Consider the following 13,578-nt stretch of genomic DNA (forward strand, 5'->3'; position numbering starts at 1 on the left):
GTTAGTGCTACCAGACTATTTGTTGTTTTCTGTACAGGTAAACTGAAAAAACAACAAACAGTCTGGTAGCACTTTATAGACTAACAAAACATGTTGTAGATGGTATCATGAGCTTTAAGTTTCATGGGAACAGCCCACTTCTTCAGATGTGTTGGATATCTAGGACCAAAATAAATAGGGGAGACATCTACCAGTATGACCTGAAAGACTGAAATTGGGGCATTTATCCTGTAGATGCTTATCACTTTCTGTATCACTCTTGGTATAAGAGGTCACAATTCTATAATGGTGGTAGCAACAATGATTTTTTTTGTTTATCTGTCTAATCAGATAACATCACGCAGATGGCTGTATGCCAGAGGTGGGCAAATACTGACCCATGGGCTGGACCCAGTCCTCCAGAGTTAGGTCCTGGTAGGCCCCCACTGATATATTTACCTACACGGCTACAGGTACCAGCGATCGCAGCTCCCATGGATCTAGAAAAGGATATTTCTTGCCCATATCCCTTTACCCAAAACCTGAATTGATCTTTGTTCTGCAGCTCCAGTTTGAAGGAAGTACTGGAAGAGGAAGAGCTAAAAGGCAGCAGGAAAGGCAATCCTGGCAGTATTCTTTATGAAGTAATAAATAATATCCTGTGGGACATTTCCAGCCAAACCAGAAAAAGGAAGCACTAAAAATATTTCAGGAATCTGCTCCCCTGAGGTTTCCAGTCCACAGCAGGTCTGAGTGGTCACCATCATTTGGAAAAGTGGCCAAACATGTGGGTGTTCCTCTTAACCAAAGCAAATCTTCTGAGGTTCACTTAACTTCAAATTGCTGGTCTTTGAGGGGATTTTGTAAAAAAATAAAACACTGAAGTCTAGTTTTAACATGCTTTTGCAATGACTCACTGTGTCACCTTGGAGAGTCACTTTACGTTTTTGAGTAGGACTACACACAGGTGCTGCGACTCAGAGTGCTACTGTACCCCTTAGCTTGAAGGAGTTTCCATTATATACAGGGTTTACATTTGGATTCAATAGCTCTCAGCACCTCCACTACACAAATTATTCCAGGCTCGCTATGCATGTCTGAGTGAGTGGGAGTAGACTTTTGTTCAGAACCTTGATTCAGAACCAAGCTCCAGCCCAAGCCATAATGTCAAAGCATTGTCTGTGGAACAATTTCTAGAGCTCTAGCACAACCCTGCTAGCCCACGTCTGTCTTCCCAGGCTGGCAGGCTTGCTTCTGCTAGCCCCAAAAATATTGGGTTGACAAAACAATTGTGTCAATTTTCCCAAATTAACAGATGTTTCAAGCCACAAAGTTAAATCCAGATGCAGACTTGTCCAAAATTCAAAAGGGGGTTGGTCTGTACTCATTGCTAAAGGGGTGGAAATATTTACCTCACAAGGAGGTATGTTAATCTTTTCAGAACACTTTAAAGATGTAAAGCACTGGCTAAATGCTAAGGGCTTTAAAAAAAAAAAAAAAAAAAAAGCCCACCACACATATTGAAGCCTGGAAAGGATACAGTTGAGGACCCAGAAAGCTAAAACCATCCCCACTATAAGGTTTCCCCCTTCACGGAACTGCAGGCATTTCGTAAGGGTAGGCAGGAAAGAAAACTAAAATTGCCGAGCCTGGATTCTTTTTTTTTAATTAATAGGAATATACCTTAGAATATGATAACACAGTTCAACACTTTTATAAAGCATTAATTTTACAGAATCTCGTATCTACTTATTTCACACTTTTCCAAGGTTACAACTACAAAAATTGCCATCATATTTTAAACTTGTTTAAGACTTAAATGCTGATAGCTTGCATCCTGTTATTTAAAAAAAAATGTTTTTTGAGGAGGAGTGTTAAAGTTTAAACTATCTGGTTTAAGTTATCTCCTTGTTTTATCTAGGCAGATCACATTCTCATTCGAAATTAAATAGACCGATGTTTGTAGCCCTGACATTGAATAGAAAGCAGCTGTTCTTTCACTTCAGACAGAAGGATATAATTTATTTTAACAACTACACATCTGAATCACAATTTCTTACCAGTACTGCGAGATGAGGATTATCCATAAAAATATAATGGCACAGTTAGAAGCCTACTTACTAGGGTTCCATAATGTCTATTCAGGAGCATCAGAGGCTGAAATACAGTCTCTGATCAGGAGATTCAGTTCCCTGCAGCATTCAGACAATTGGTCCCATTATGGTCATCAGGCGGCTGAGTTAAAGGGTGGCCTTGCAAAAACATAAACAGCTTGTCAGCACAAGCCAAAGAGGCGGGACTGCTGTATCAGGGGACAATGAGAGCCAATGATTAGCCTCTTTAGGCTCTGTTTGTTTAAGATATTGTGTTTCATTCTTAAGAAGGGGAACCATAGAGGAGCTGACTAGGAAGAAACCAATGAGTGTTGTATTGTTTACAACTAACCAGAAAGGGGCTTAGAGCAGAAAAGGGGAGGGGGAGGGATCAATAAGTCATTTCAGGAAAAAACACATTTGCTTCACTTACATATAATCATTTTTAGAAATCTCACTGGCATACTCATACAGATGTTTCCAAAATTTGTTTATACAATCCAGTGATCTTCTTCCTATGGCCCCCTTCCAGCACACTCTCCTTCCTTCCCCTGACTCTGAGGCTTCTCACTTGCTGTCTAACACCTTACTCTACCCTCTTCAGCCCCATTCTAATCTCCTTCCTCTCCTTAATCCAAAACTCTTTTAGCCCTTTTCTCATGTTACCTCCCTGGTCCTATCAAATCCCTAATGACCTCTCTGGATAAATCTCAAGTGTGATACTCCAGCCCCACCCAAAAGCAGCAGAACTTCCCTTCAAAATCAAGTGCCTTATTGAATTTCACCTGGTTCTTCTCGTCTTTCTGATTAATTAAGCCTTCACTGTGTCCTCCAGAGGATCTGCCACTCTCTATAGATGTGCAACAGACTGCAGTCTTTGTTACTCTCTCATTCTCTGTTCAGGTGGTATGCAACTTCTCATGCAATTTCTTTTAACACTTTTCTGACATGGACTTAGAGTTATGCCCTTCCACTCCTCAGCTTTCTCCTTCCATCTAATCACTTATTTTAGTCTTTTGTTTGGCTCTCTCTGCCCAGACCTCTTGTCAATTGTAATTAGCTTTTCCCTATAGGATCTCCTGATCTTTCCTTCAAAATCTTCATTCAGAGTAAATAATCCACTGTCCTATTCACATCATAATACAGGGGCCCCTGTGGCTACATCTTCATAACCCTCTGCCAGAGCCCTCCAATCCTGTCCAAAGAGGGCCTTCCCCCCCCAGTCCAGCAGCAGGCCATCCCAAATCTCAGGAACAATAAGGCTAGTACTCTGAGTTCCCTTTCCCACCTGGAGAATTAGGGATTGCAGTGGGGCCCCAACATTTACTCCAAAGCACATCTGCTCAGGTATGAGAGCAGAGCCCCCTAGGAAGGTGGGTGTTAGCATTAATGCCTCATTGGCAAAGATGAGGTGGTTTACACCTGTCAGAGTGTTTGTTTTAGGCTGGCTGCAGACTCAGGCGTACATCACTGCATCAGGTAAGTTTGAGTCACATTTTTAAGTTTTCCTTCATAAGCAGGACTCTTGTTTTAAATGAACACTGGAATTCTGGTGTAGTCACGTGACACTAGCATCTGTGTCCTAAAACATGGGTGTATATTGCCTATTCACATCCAACTTTGACCTCTCCAATACGTCTAAGCTCTGTTATTGTTGACATCACCATCTTACCAGGCCCACTCATCTCAGCTGTGACAAAAATCTTGCTGCTTCTTCCTCATAGCAGTTCTACAGCCCATCCTTTCTTTGTTGTCATTGTCACCTACACCCTCATCTCTAGTTTTGATTATTGCTGCTTTCCTTGTACTGGCCTCCCTAAAACTCACATTGTTCCTATTTCATCCCTAGAAAAGCAATTGCTGAGATCATCTTTGCTCATTGCTCTGACCACATCACACTCGATGTTGGCATTCCTCCGTCATGCTTCTGTGGAGACCTTCAAAACCATTCACAGCTCCGCCTTTCCCCATTTATCCCCTCTAACCATGGGTGGCAGGTCTCATAGGTGGGGAAGGGCTGTGCCTCCCCTGACAGCCTAGCTTGGCCGTACTCACAGTCCACCTCCAAGTCAGGCCAGGCTAGGCCAAGGCCCCTCCTAATATTCCCAGTAACACCATCTTGAACTCTGAGGCGCGGGCGGGGGGGACCAGGGTTGCCCAGAGGCTGGAGGTTCTGCAGCCACACCACCTGCAGCACCAGGATTGGAGATGTTGCCATCCACCGTTCTGGGCAGCACAGAGCACTGAACCCAGGGCTTTGCCATCTGTTGCTGGGGCTAGGGACTGTGGTGGGGGTGCTCTGGGTTCCTGTGGGGGGAGGAGGAAATATGGGGCCAGAGCTAGATAGGAAGGAGAGGGCAGGGGCTAGCCTCCCCAGGCATCTAAGTTCTCATGCCTCTAACTGCTCTTGCATTGCCCCATCCTCTCCACCCACCAAAAACGTTGGTGTTGACTGTGCACTTGTCTCCTCTCTCAAACTTTTTCATTTTACCCTCCCCATCATGCATGAAATGCCTTCCTGATGCGAGCTACAAGACATTCAGTCCCCTTCAGATCCCTTTGCAACCACTTCTGCCACAAACCCTTCAAGAAATGTGTCATGGCTAATTTGTGTGGGGAAGGAGGCATCAGAGAGAGGTAGATTGGAGAATGTTGGGGAAATTAGTATTTGTGTAATTACGAAGCAATTCAAAATTATACCTATATGAAATAAGTAAGTATTTATATATGTAAACTATGATGTGTATTTGATTATCTCCCTCTCATGCACACAGCAGATGCTGCTTAGTCTCTTCTACTGTTAGGTCTTAGGCTAGAGACTGGCAACAAATATCACTGACAGATTTATACAGTTTGTGGCAGAATTGTGAATCTGTTTGTACAAAAAAAAAAAAAAAAAAAAAAAGGGTAGCTGTCTCATCTCTGATTCCCATGGCAATTTCTTTAAGATGCTAATGTAGTGTAGCCACAATAAAGAAGAAAGGAGAATGCAAGAATGAGCTGATTGAGAGGCCTGTGCTGAAAAGGCTCGCTCTTCAGAAAAATTCACTTTCAGTAGAATTCCTTTGACATCAATGGAGTTATGCCAAGGATGAATTTGGCTGCTTGTCCTTAGGGCCTTGTCTACCAGAGGAAATTTGTTACTGGTATTACCAACAGTGTAAGCCCAAGTGTAGACTGAGTGCTGGGTTTTTACTCACTAATCCTCTGCTGAGTGCATCACTCTTAGGATCCCAAAGCTACTAACGCCACAGCCGCAACTTCTAGTGCAGACTTCTACATCTGAACATTAATTTTTGTTTAAATTTTTTTTCCCCACTCAAAATTGTTTATTAAATGGACTTTTTTTAAAATCAATTTTTTAAAGTTTTCAATGAAAAAAACATTTCGGTTTTGTGCAACCAAGACCAAAAAAATATTTTTGGTTTAAAAAATTTTTTTTAAAAAAAATCACATAATCCACACTCCTCCCCTTTTTTCTGGCCTTTGGGTTTTAATCAAGTTTCGGCTATGTTCCCTATCCCTTCTCATGCGATTTTTCTTTCTACTTTCTCCTTATTCTCCACTCTGGAACTAGAGTCTCCCTTTCCTGTTTTCAGGCCTCAGTCCAGCTTGCCTCTCACTGTTCCCCATGCCCTTTCCTTCTCAGACTGCAACCCCACTTCAGTATCATTTCCCCTATATTCCCAGACCTCAACCCAATCCAGGCCCCAACTCACCTCTGCATGGTTTAAATCTCACCCGTTTCTCTATGAATAGCTGTCACACATATAACCCTGTATTTTTCTTTTCAAATTGCCCATGCTGAACAAAGTACAGTTTGCAGTTTTTAACATTTTATTGGCATGCTTTCAATTGTAAAGTGGGTCACAAGTTACTTTCAGATAACACACAAGCTCAGACACAACTAAAGAACTCTGGGAGGGAGGGAGCTGCAGGGGCCAGGGGAGTAAAACTCCAGGAGTTAAGTTTTCTGGGTTTTTTTTAATCTTCTAGAAGAAAACAAAGGTATATAACAGAAACTGAAAGGTAGGCCACAGGCAGATACAGTGCAATGAAAAATGGGGTCATGATCAATGGAAAACTGAGCTGAGTATTCTGAACAATTAACTTTCGGATTATTCCCTAATTCAAGAGAGAACTACCTATTATGAAAATATTTAAGCCCTTTATGGTACCTCCCAAAGTACAGCATGTGCCAGGTAAGTCTCTAGGGATGTGCCTTTATCTCCTAAGCCTCATATGAAAAAAGAAAATGAAAGGCAATTGGGAGCATTTAATAAATTAATGTTTATCCCATCCTCTTTAAACTCCAAGCATGGATGCATTATAGGTCTATACATATTTTCTCCATTCTGTAGTACACAGATTTTAACTTGGGGAATTGAAAAGTGTTGATAGCTTTCAGACTCAAATGCAGTTTAACAGGAAGGTTCCTTCTCCTCCTCAAATTCACTTACAGAGGAGCAAGATGTTTTCTCTTATGTTTGGAGAGCTCCCTATGTGACAGACACCCTCTTGGCTAACACATTGGGATGGAAATAGAGACCTGCAGACCAGAAAGCATGAACTATTACAGCTTGAGCTAAAATTTACAGGTGGAATTGTAACCAAATCATATCCTTTGTGGATCCAGTTCTGGGGCTAGTAGGGGTGCTACAATAATAATATGAAGCTTATTATTAAATTATGATATTATTTATTATCATTAATGATCTGATCTTACAGGATGTTGAACAACGTGAACTCCCATTTAAAGGCCCACATTCTCCTCCCATTTAAGTCAACAGCTAAAATCCCACTGGCTTCTTTGGTACAAGATTGATTCCTCTATCACCAGGATTTGAGGATGTGCCAAAAGCCAGAAATATTTGCAGATCACATGTTAAATTCTCATGAAAACTGCTTAAGAATAAGGGCCTTGATTAAAAAATACACTTTAATATGTACCTACCTTTTAAGGGCATGAATAGTGCCATTGATTTCAGTGGGACTATTCATGCATTGAAAGGTAGGCCTGCTCCTATGTAATTTTCTAAACTGAGGGAAAAACACTACAGCCAGTATGCTTTATAAGGCCCTCATAGTTAGTTATCAAAGAAGGGAGGAAATGTGCTAGTTATCTAGCATATGGACATATGTAAATAATTAAACATTTTAACTGGAGTCACCTGGCTGTAATGAAGGACAAATCATTTACTCAAATATGAACATTGCCATCCTAGCATGTCAGACAAACCCATTTTCCAAGCTGCATAAGGAATAGAGGGAAAAAGTTCAAAGTCAATGGGCAGGAAACAACAAAATGGAGATTTCAACAAATTAGGACCCACCTACACTGCAACTATAGCCAAGTAACAGAACTCAGTCAAAACTAACTGTCCCTTGCCTTAGTTACAATATGGATAAAAGCTGTAGTGTAGACATGCCCTAACAGATTTATTTGGACATGAGCTTTCAGGGGTTTTTTTTTAATCCATTTGTCAGATGCATGGACTTCATGCATCTGATGAAGTGGCTCTTTACTTACAAAAGCTTATGCCCAAATAAATCTGTTAATCTTTAAGGTGCTACAGGACTCCCAGTTGTTTTTGTATGCTAGTTTTGAAAATACAGTGTATTCCCACCAAAAAAAATTAACTACTGTACATCTGTATTTAAAAATAAAAGGCAAAGGACAACAATGGGTAAAAAAGGGGTAGAATTTAATTTTGTTTTCAATTGTAATTCAATTTATCATTTTTAAAATTGAAAATGATGATACCTAGATTGCTTTTTTGCAAATTTTATCTACTGGGTTAAGAGTAACATGTTTTAAAATAATGCTTAGCCTGAAAAGAGCCTTACACAAGTTGATTGTTTTAATATGGCAGAAATAAACAAAATCTTAAAAAGATGCAAAATCGCTTGAGCTATATGTCTACATTAGTAGAGATTATCTGGCCATACACAGGAGGAGAAATGAAACATCTTAATTATAATCTGACTCTAAATGAGAGGCATGTGGTGTGCTGTTTTGCCCCTGTGAGACATACATGCATCTTCTCTTTTACTAGTTTAACATTCTCAGTGTTATTTTTGTGTGAACAGTTGCATAGCCAATAATGGACAAGTGGCTGAAAATGGAAAGCGTAAAGACACAAGAAAGGAAACATTCAACATCAGGTAGTGGTTTGCCAAGTCCAAAGGGTAGAAAATCTAATTCAAATAATCATGATGGTCCTGGAAAGTTGCTTATGGGGGGGGGGGGGGGGGAGGAAAAAAAAGCAGAAAAAATGATGATTATATAAAATACAGCTTTATACGCATGCATTCGTGATCAAGAGTGTTAAGTGAAATCTTGGATGAGTGTTGCTATTTTCACAATAATAAAATTAATGATAAATAGTGTGTAATACTAATAAGTGTGATTATAAAATTTGTTTTTATATTTTCAAAATCACTGCATTTATAATTTTTGATGAGGTTAGGGAGAAAATGCCTGGAAATATTTGTTTGTAGGAGAAGGTTTGCGAGATTTAACATTTTCATGAACAGGGTTCACAGGTTATTAAAGTTCATGACCACTGCTCTACATGCTTTACCTTTTTACTTATAGCTTGAAATCTTTTATTTTCAGTAACACCAAATTTAGTCAGTTTCACTAACACTGCTTTTTTTAATTAAAGTAAAAATAGACTTTTTTTCCTGCACCCCACTCCCCAATATTCTGGAAGAGACTCGTGGTCTCTTCATAATTAATTGGCTCTTGGTAGATCATCTCTCTTCGCTTGGGCTCTCTAATCAACTCACTTAATCACATTTTAGCTTGTGAGCCTCCTGTCTGGACCATGCAGAGTCATTCTTCATGGCCTGTGTGCACACCATTCCTACAAAATAGACTGTAATCTACAGACTTCACTTTTGCTTGTAAAGCAAAACCACATTTGACCTCTTTCCAGTTGTCCACCTGTAAGTAAGCGGCATGCCTTCACAACTCCTGTTTGGATGTTTGTGTATTTCTCTGGGCTGGTCTTACTCTTACTATAGTAGAAACAAAATACAGGACTATGTAGGACTTTAAAGACTAACAAGATGGTTTATTAGATGATGAGCTTTCGTGGGCCAGACCCACTTCCTCAGATCAAATAGTGGAAGAAAATAGTCACAGCCATTTCTATCACTATCTTACGATAGTAGTTAGTGAGGACATTACCTAGGCAGGTACTCCTTGAGAGGTGGTAGCTATGTTGAAAGGAGAAACTGTTAAGGCTTATTACCCAGTCTGGCATGATGAATGCAGAAGTGGGGGCCTGAAAAAGTACCCCAAAACCTTATCTTTCCAGGCTTTGGTATAAAACTTCCCCTCACAATCTTAAAAACCTAGATTTTGGGGATAAAAATCCGCTGCCACCACCCAAGTAATGATAAGGAAACCAGGGAGAGACCACTTGAGAAAACTCAGCCCCTAAAGTAAAACCAGGACACAACATTTAACCAATACCAGGTTAATAAAAAGAAAAGAGAAAGAACTTTTATTATCACTACAATATTCCTGTTATAAGCATAATGACTAGACGGAAAAGTCACCAATTAATATACTCATGGGGGTATCCCCATGGACCAACAGCTTAGTTACAAAGAAGAGGAAAACCCATTTTTAAATGCAGACGTCAGATTCCCATTCCCAAACCATAAAACAATAAAACTTAACGCATTTATCTAAACTTTACCCTACTTACAGATAGTAAAGAGTCTTTTCTTGGAGCGAGACATGTTGTCTGTCCCCCTCAGTAGCTGGAGAGAAAACTGCCCAGGGACAAAGGAGGGAAAACCCCAAAATTCCTTTGTCCCAGTTTGAAATTCCTACCTACATTTCTATTGGCTGCCAGCTACCTGGTTAGGTAAGGGACATAGTTAACCCCTTAGTCCCCAAGCTGCTGGCTAACCCTCATGGTCATGACAGAAACCCTCCCACCAACTGCACCAGGGTCTAGGTTGGTATATCTGTGTTACACCCCTGAGGCTATGTCTACACTCGCAGCTTCTTCCGCACATATCAGCAGAGCATCCACACTGCCCGCCCGCTCTTGCACAAGGAAATTTACAGTACGGCGTGGTAAGAGAGGGATTCTTGCACAAGAGCTATGCTCTTTTTTAACAGGTGTAAGCCCTCTTCGCAGGAGCGCTTGCGCAAGAAGGTAGTGTGTATGCTCGGCAGGGATTTCTTACACAAGAAAGCCCTATGGCTAAAATGGCCACCAGAGCTTTCTCACGCAAGAGAGCATCCACACTGCCATGGGCACTCTTGCACAAAAGTACAGCTCGCACATGGCAGTGTGGATGCTCTCTTGCGCGAGACTTCTTGCACAAGGACATCTTGCGCAAGGGTTCTTGTGCAAGAAGCCACCAGTGTAGACATAGCCTAAGTGATGTAGTTACACCAATATAAACTGGGAGAATGGACCAAGCCAATTGCTTATGAACATGAATTCTCTTCTCTGCAATGTAATACATTCTAAAAATAGACTTTTTATTCTGGACACTGAATTAATGACTCTTTTCTTTTAATAGCTGTTTGATTAGAGCTGTGAATGATGAAAGGTACAGAGAGTGCAGGCCTTTTATACTGCACAGTCCACTGTGCATATAACCACTAAGATTTTTAGCAGTCGCACAGTTACCATTTTAAACAACTTTTTACATCCCTATTACAAAAACATTTCATATTGTTACTAGCAACATTAAATCCCAATGACAAGGACTCCTAGCTGCTACAATAAATAATAATAATCTCTCTCTATATTTAAAAAACCCTTTTATTGCGGGACGACAGAGTGATGTCATCACGTCACTCTGCATCCTGTCTGCTTTCAGTCTTCCTCCCTCCCCTTTCCCCAGTGCTCGGTTGCCACATGGGGCCTGGGGAGACTCCGGAGCAGCCCACCTCCTGCCTCTGGGGGGGGGGGGGGGGAGGGGGAGAAAACCAGGCGGGCAAAGCTGAGAGGCATATAGCCCAGGAGCTGCACGGCCTTTCCACTCCACTCCTCTCCGGTGCTCTGGGTGGGGGCAGAAGCTGTGCAGCTTCTCCACTTCCCTATGCTCAGGCAGGGGGCAAAGCTGCAAGCTGTGTGGCCCTGGGAGCCAAGTGGCTTTTCTCCTCCCCCTTCCCCTTCCCCAGTGTTGAGGGGGATGGAAGCTGTGAGTCACATAGCCTCCTCCTCTCTGAGGACTCTCCCTCTCTGATGATCTAGGGGAGTGGGAGCCACACTCCTTCCCTGCACCTCGGTTCCCATACATACCTCCTAGGTCAAGAGGAGAGCCAGGCCATCTTTGCCCCAGCCCTCCTCCCTGGCAGCCGCGGGGAGGAAAGAGCCAGGGCTGGTGGGTGGAGGGAAGGAAGGGACAAGGGGGAAGCAAGAGCAAGGCTTTGGGACTGTGGTGAGCAGGAGGCAGAGGGGGAGAGCCGGCACAGGGGTAGCCTCAGACCATTCCAGTGGGTTACAGCCTCAGCGTCAGCCCAACCCTCAAGCAGCCACGGGGAAAGATCCGGACCAGCCTCAGCCTGGCCCAATCCATTGCTGGGGCTGGTCTGGCCTTGGGGGACCTGGCAGCTGGGGGAGGGAGAACCAGGGCTGCCTACCCTCAGAGAGGGGCATTGATGAACATAACAAGCAGGGAGCACCACCCCCAAGTCAAAAATAAAAAGCATTGTCTGAAGGCAAAGAAATACAAGTGGTGAGTCAATTCCCATACCATGGTAGCCTGTACTGATAATCAGAAGGAAATTATATAATCAAGTGGCAGCTTAAACAGAAATCTACACCTTAACATTCAAACTGTGAATCTTTAATATTATTTCGACCTTGACACAGGTATGTGAAAGTGGGAAATCTCCCAAAGGTACAGACAAACAAATGCCTTAGAAAGTGAATGCCAAGAAAAATACTAGGTAGTACATGAAATGAATTTATAACAAGTGCCAAGATTTGTCAGAGAGCAGCGTTTTATCTCTAAAGTTATCCCAAGGATACAGAGGAAATATCAGGAACAAGCATTAAGAAAAAAAAAGGCAGAGCATCTGCCGCAGCAGGTGTCCCCATTGATCAGCTGGCGACACATGCAAATGGGGCCAACTGAAAGAATTCCTCTGACAAACAATAGTTAAAGAGGTAAGACTTATGAGACTTAGCAACGTGGGGGACATGCAAAGAGCAACCCAGAATAGGCAGAAACAGTAGAGCTTTGTTTGTGTCCTAATCTAAACAATAATTGAAGACACTGGAGGGATTTAGATTCAACATTAACTAACACTGGACTCAGTTGAAAGGTTTCCATTTGTCAAAATACTGCACATTTATCTCAGTGAAATTTAGTTTAAAAAACCTTATAAAATAAAAAAGCAATAAACACAAAATTAAGAGCATGAAAATTAAAATGTGCAATTTGAAAAATATTAAGTAAATTAAAAATTGAAACTGTTTCAATTTAATCAAAACAAAACTTTTTGATTGATCCACAGTGAGTGGGGGACATGGTGGCAAGAGACTGGAAGGGACTGCAGCCAAGTCCAGGCTGAAGGCTCGTTGCCTGCAATTAATGGAGAATGCAGGCAGTGAAGCCCCAGGCTGAGAGACAGAAACAGACTCCACACCAGTCCACTGAGAGGGGAGCATCCACCAAGATTCACCCTGAGCACTGGTGTAAGTAGGTGGCAGCATCAGCAGGTCAATTACCAACAGTAGTTCCAGCAGTAAATTTTGCAGCAGTAGGTGGCCTAGCAGCTGATCCAAGTAGTGCAGCAACAGAAGCTGCTGCAGGAAATTGTGCCCCAGCAGCAGTAACTCCAGAGATAGTTAAAACCACAATCGCCTGCCCAAGGAAACCCTGCAGAGCCCAACAGCAGGCAGAACTCTGCCACATGTGCCTGTGAAGTTAATGAAGATGGGCCCAAATCAGGGGCAGGCAACAGACAGCTAGTGGGCCGAATCTGGCCTGCCTAGCCACGAGATCCAGCCCACAGCTGTCTCACCAGCACTCTTACTAAAGTGCAGCTGCAGCCACTTTAAACAGCAGTCTGCTAATTGCTATGCAGTCTGGGCAGGGAGAAGAAAGCTTTGCATGTCCCCACCCCCTAACAAAATCCCTCAGCTCCCACTGGCCAGTTTTCAGCCAACAGGAGATGAGAAATTTTGCTGAAGGAAAGGCAGTGAATGAAGCTTCGCTCTCCTCCTCCCTCCCTGTGCTGGAGCAGAGCCACCTGGAGCAGCTGCCCAGCACAAAGACAGGGAGGCTCAGGTTTCTGCAGAGCTGCTGTCTGGGAGCCACCTGGATAAGCATCTCACAGCCAAAGCCTGACTCTGGTACCCCCCCGCCCCCATCTACCTGTCCCAGGCCACCACCTAAACCCTCTCTATCCCCACCTTCTCCCCACCTAGGGTTGCCAGATGGTTGAAATAAAAATAATGACTCCCCCCCCCCCAAAAAAAAAAAAAACACCCAGGAAAATATTCTGTTGAAGGGGAAA

General features: G+C 42.5%; 1 protein-coding gene across 10 annotated transcripts in view; it reads right to left on the reverse strand.

Moving 5' to 3' along the window:
• Positions 1 to 13,578, reverse strand: part of TRIM2 (tripartite motif containing 2) — a 120,286-nt gene that overhangs the window by 92,723 nt on the left and 13,985 nt on the right. For 3 of the 10 annotated variants that reach the window (XM_006111561.4, XM_006111560.4, XM_006111562.5), the window contains exon 1: positions 2,101 to 2,254. The exons of 4 other annotated variants lie outside the window; for them this stretch is intronic. The gene's annotated coding sequence lies outside the window, so the exon portion shown is untranslated. Of the gene's footprint in view, positions 1 to 2,100; positions 2,255 to 13,578 lie in introns of those variants that run through there. 3 more of the 10 variants (XM_089777965.1, XM_014574275.4, XM_014574333.4) reach the window with 2 other exon arrangements.

This window comes from Pelodiscus sinensis, chromosome 4 (assembly GCF_052426305.1).
Source record: "Pelodiscus sinensis isolate ZL-2025 chromosome 4, ASM5242630v1, whole genome shotgun sequence".
Classification (NCBI taxonomy): domain Eukaryota; kingdom Metazoa; phylum Chordata; order Testudines; family Trionychidae; genus Pelodiscus; species Pelodiscus sinensis.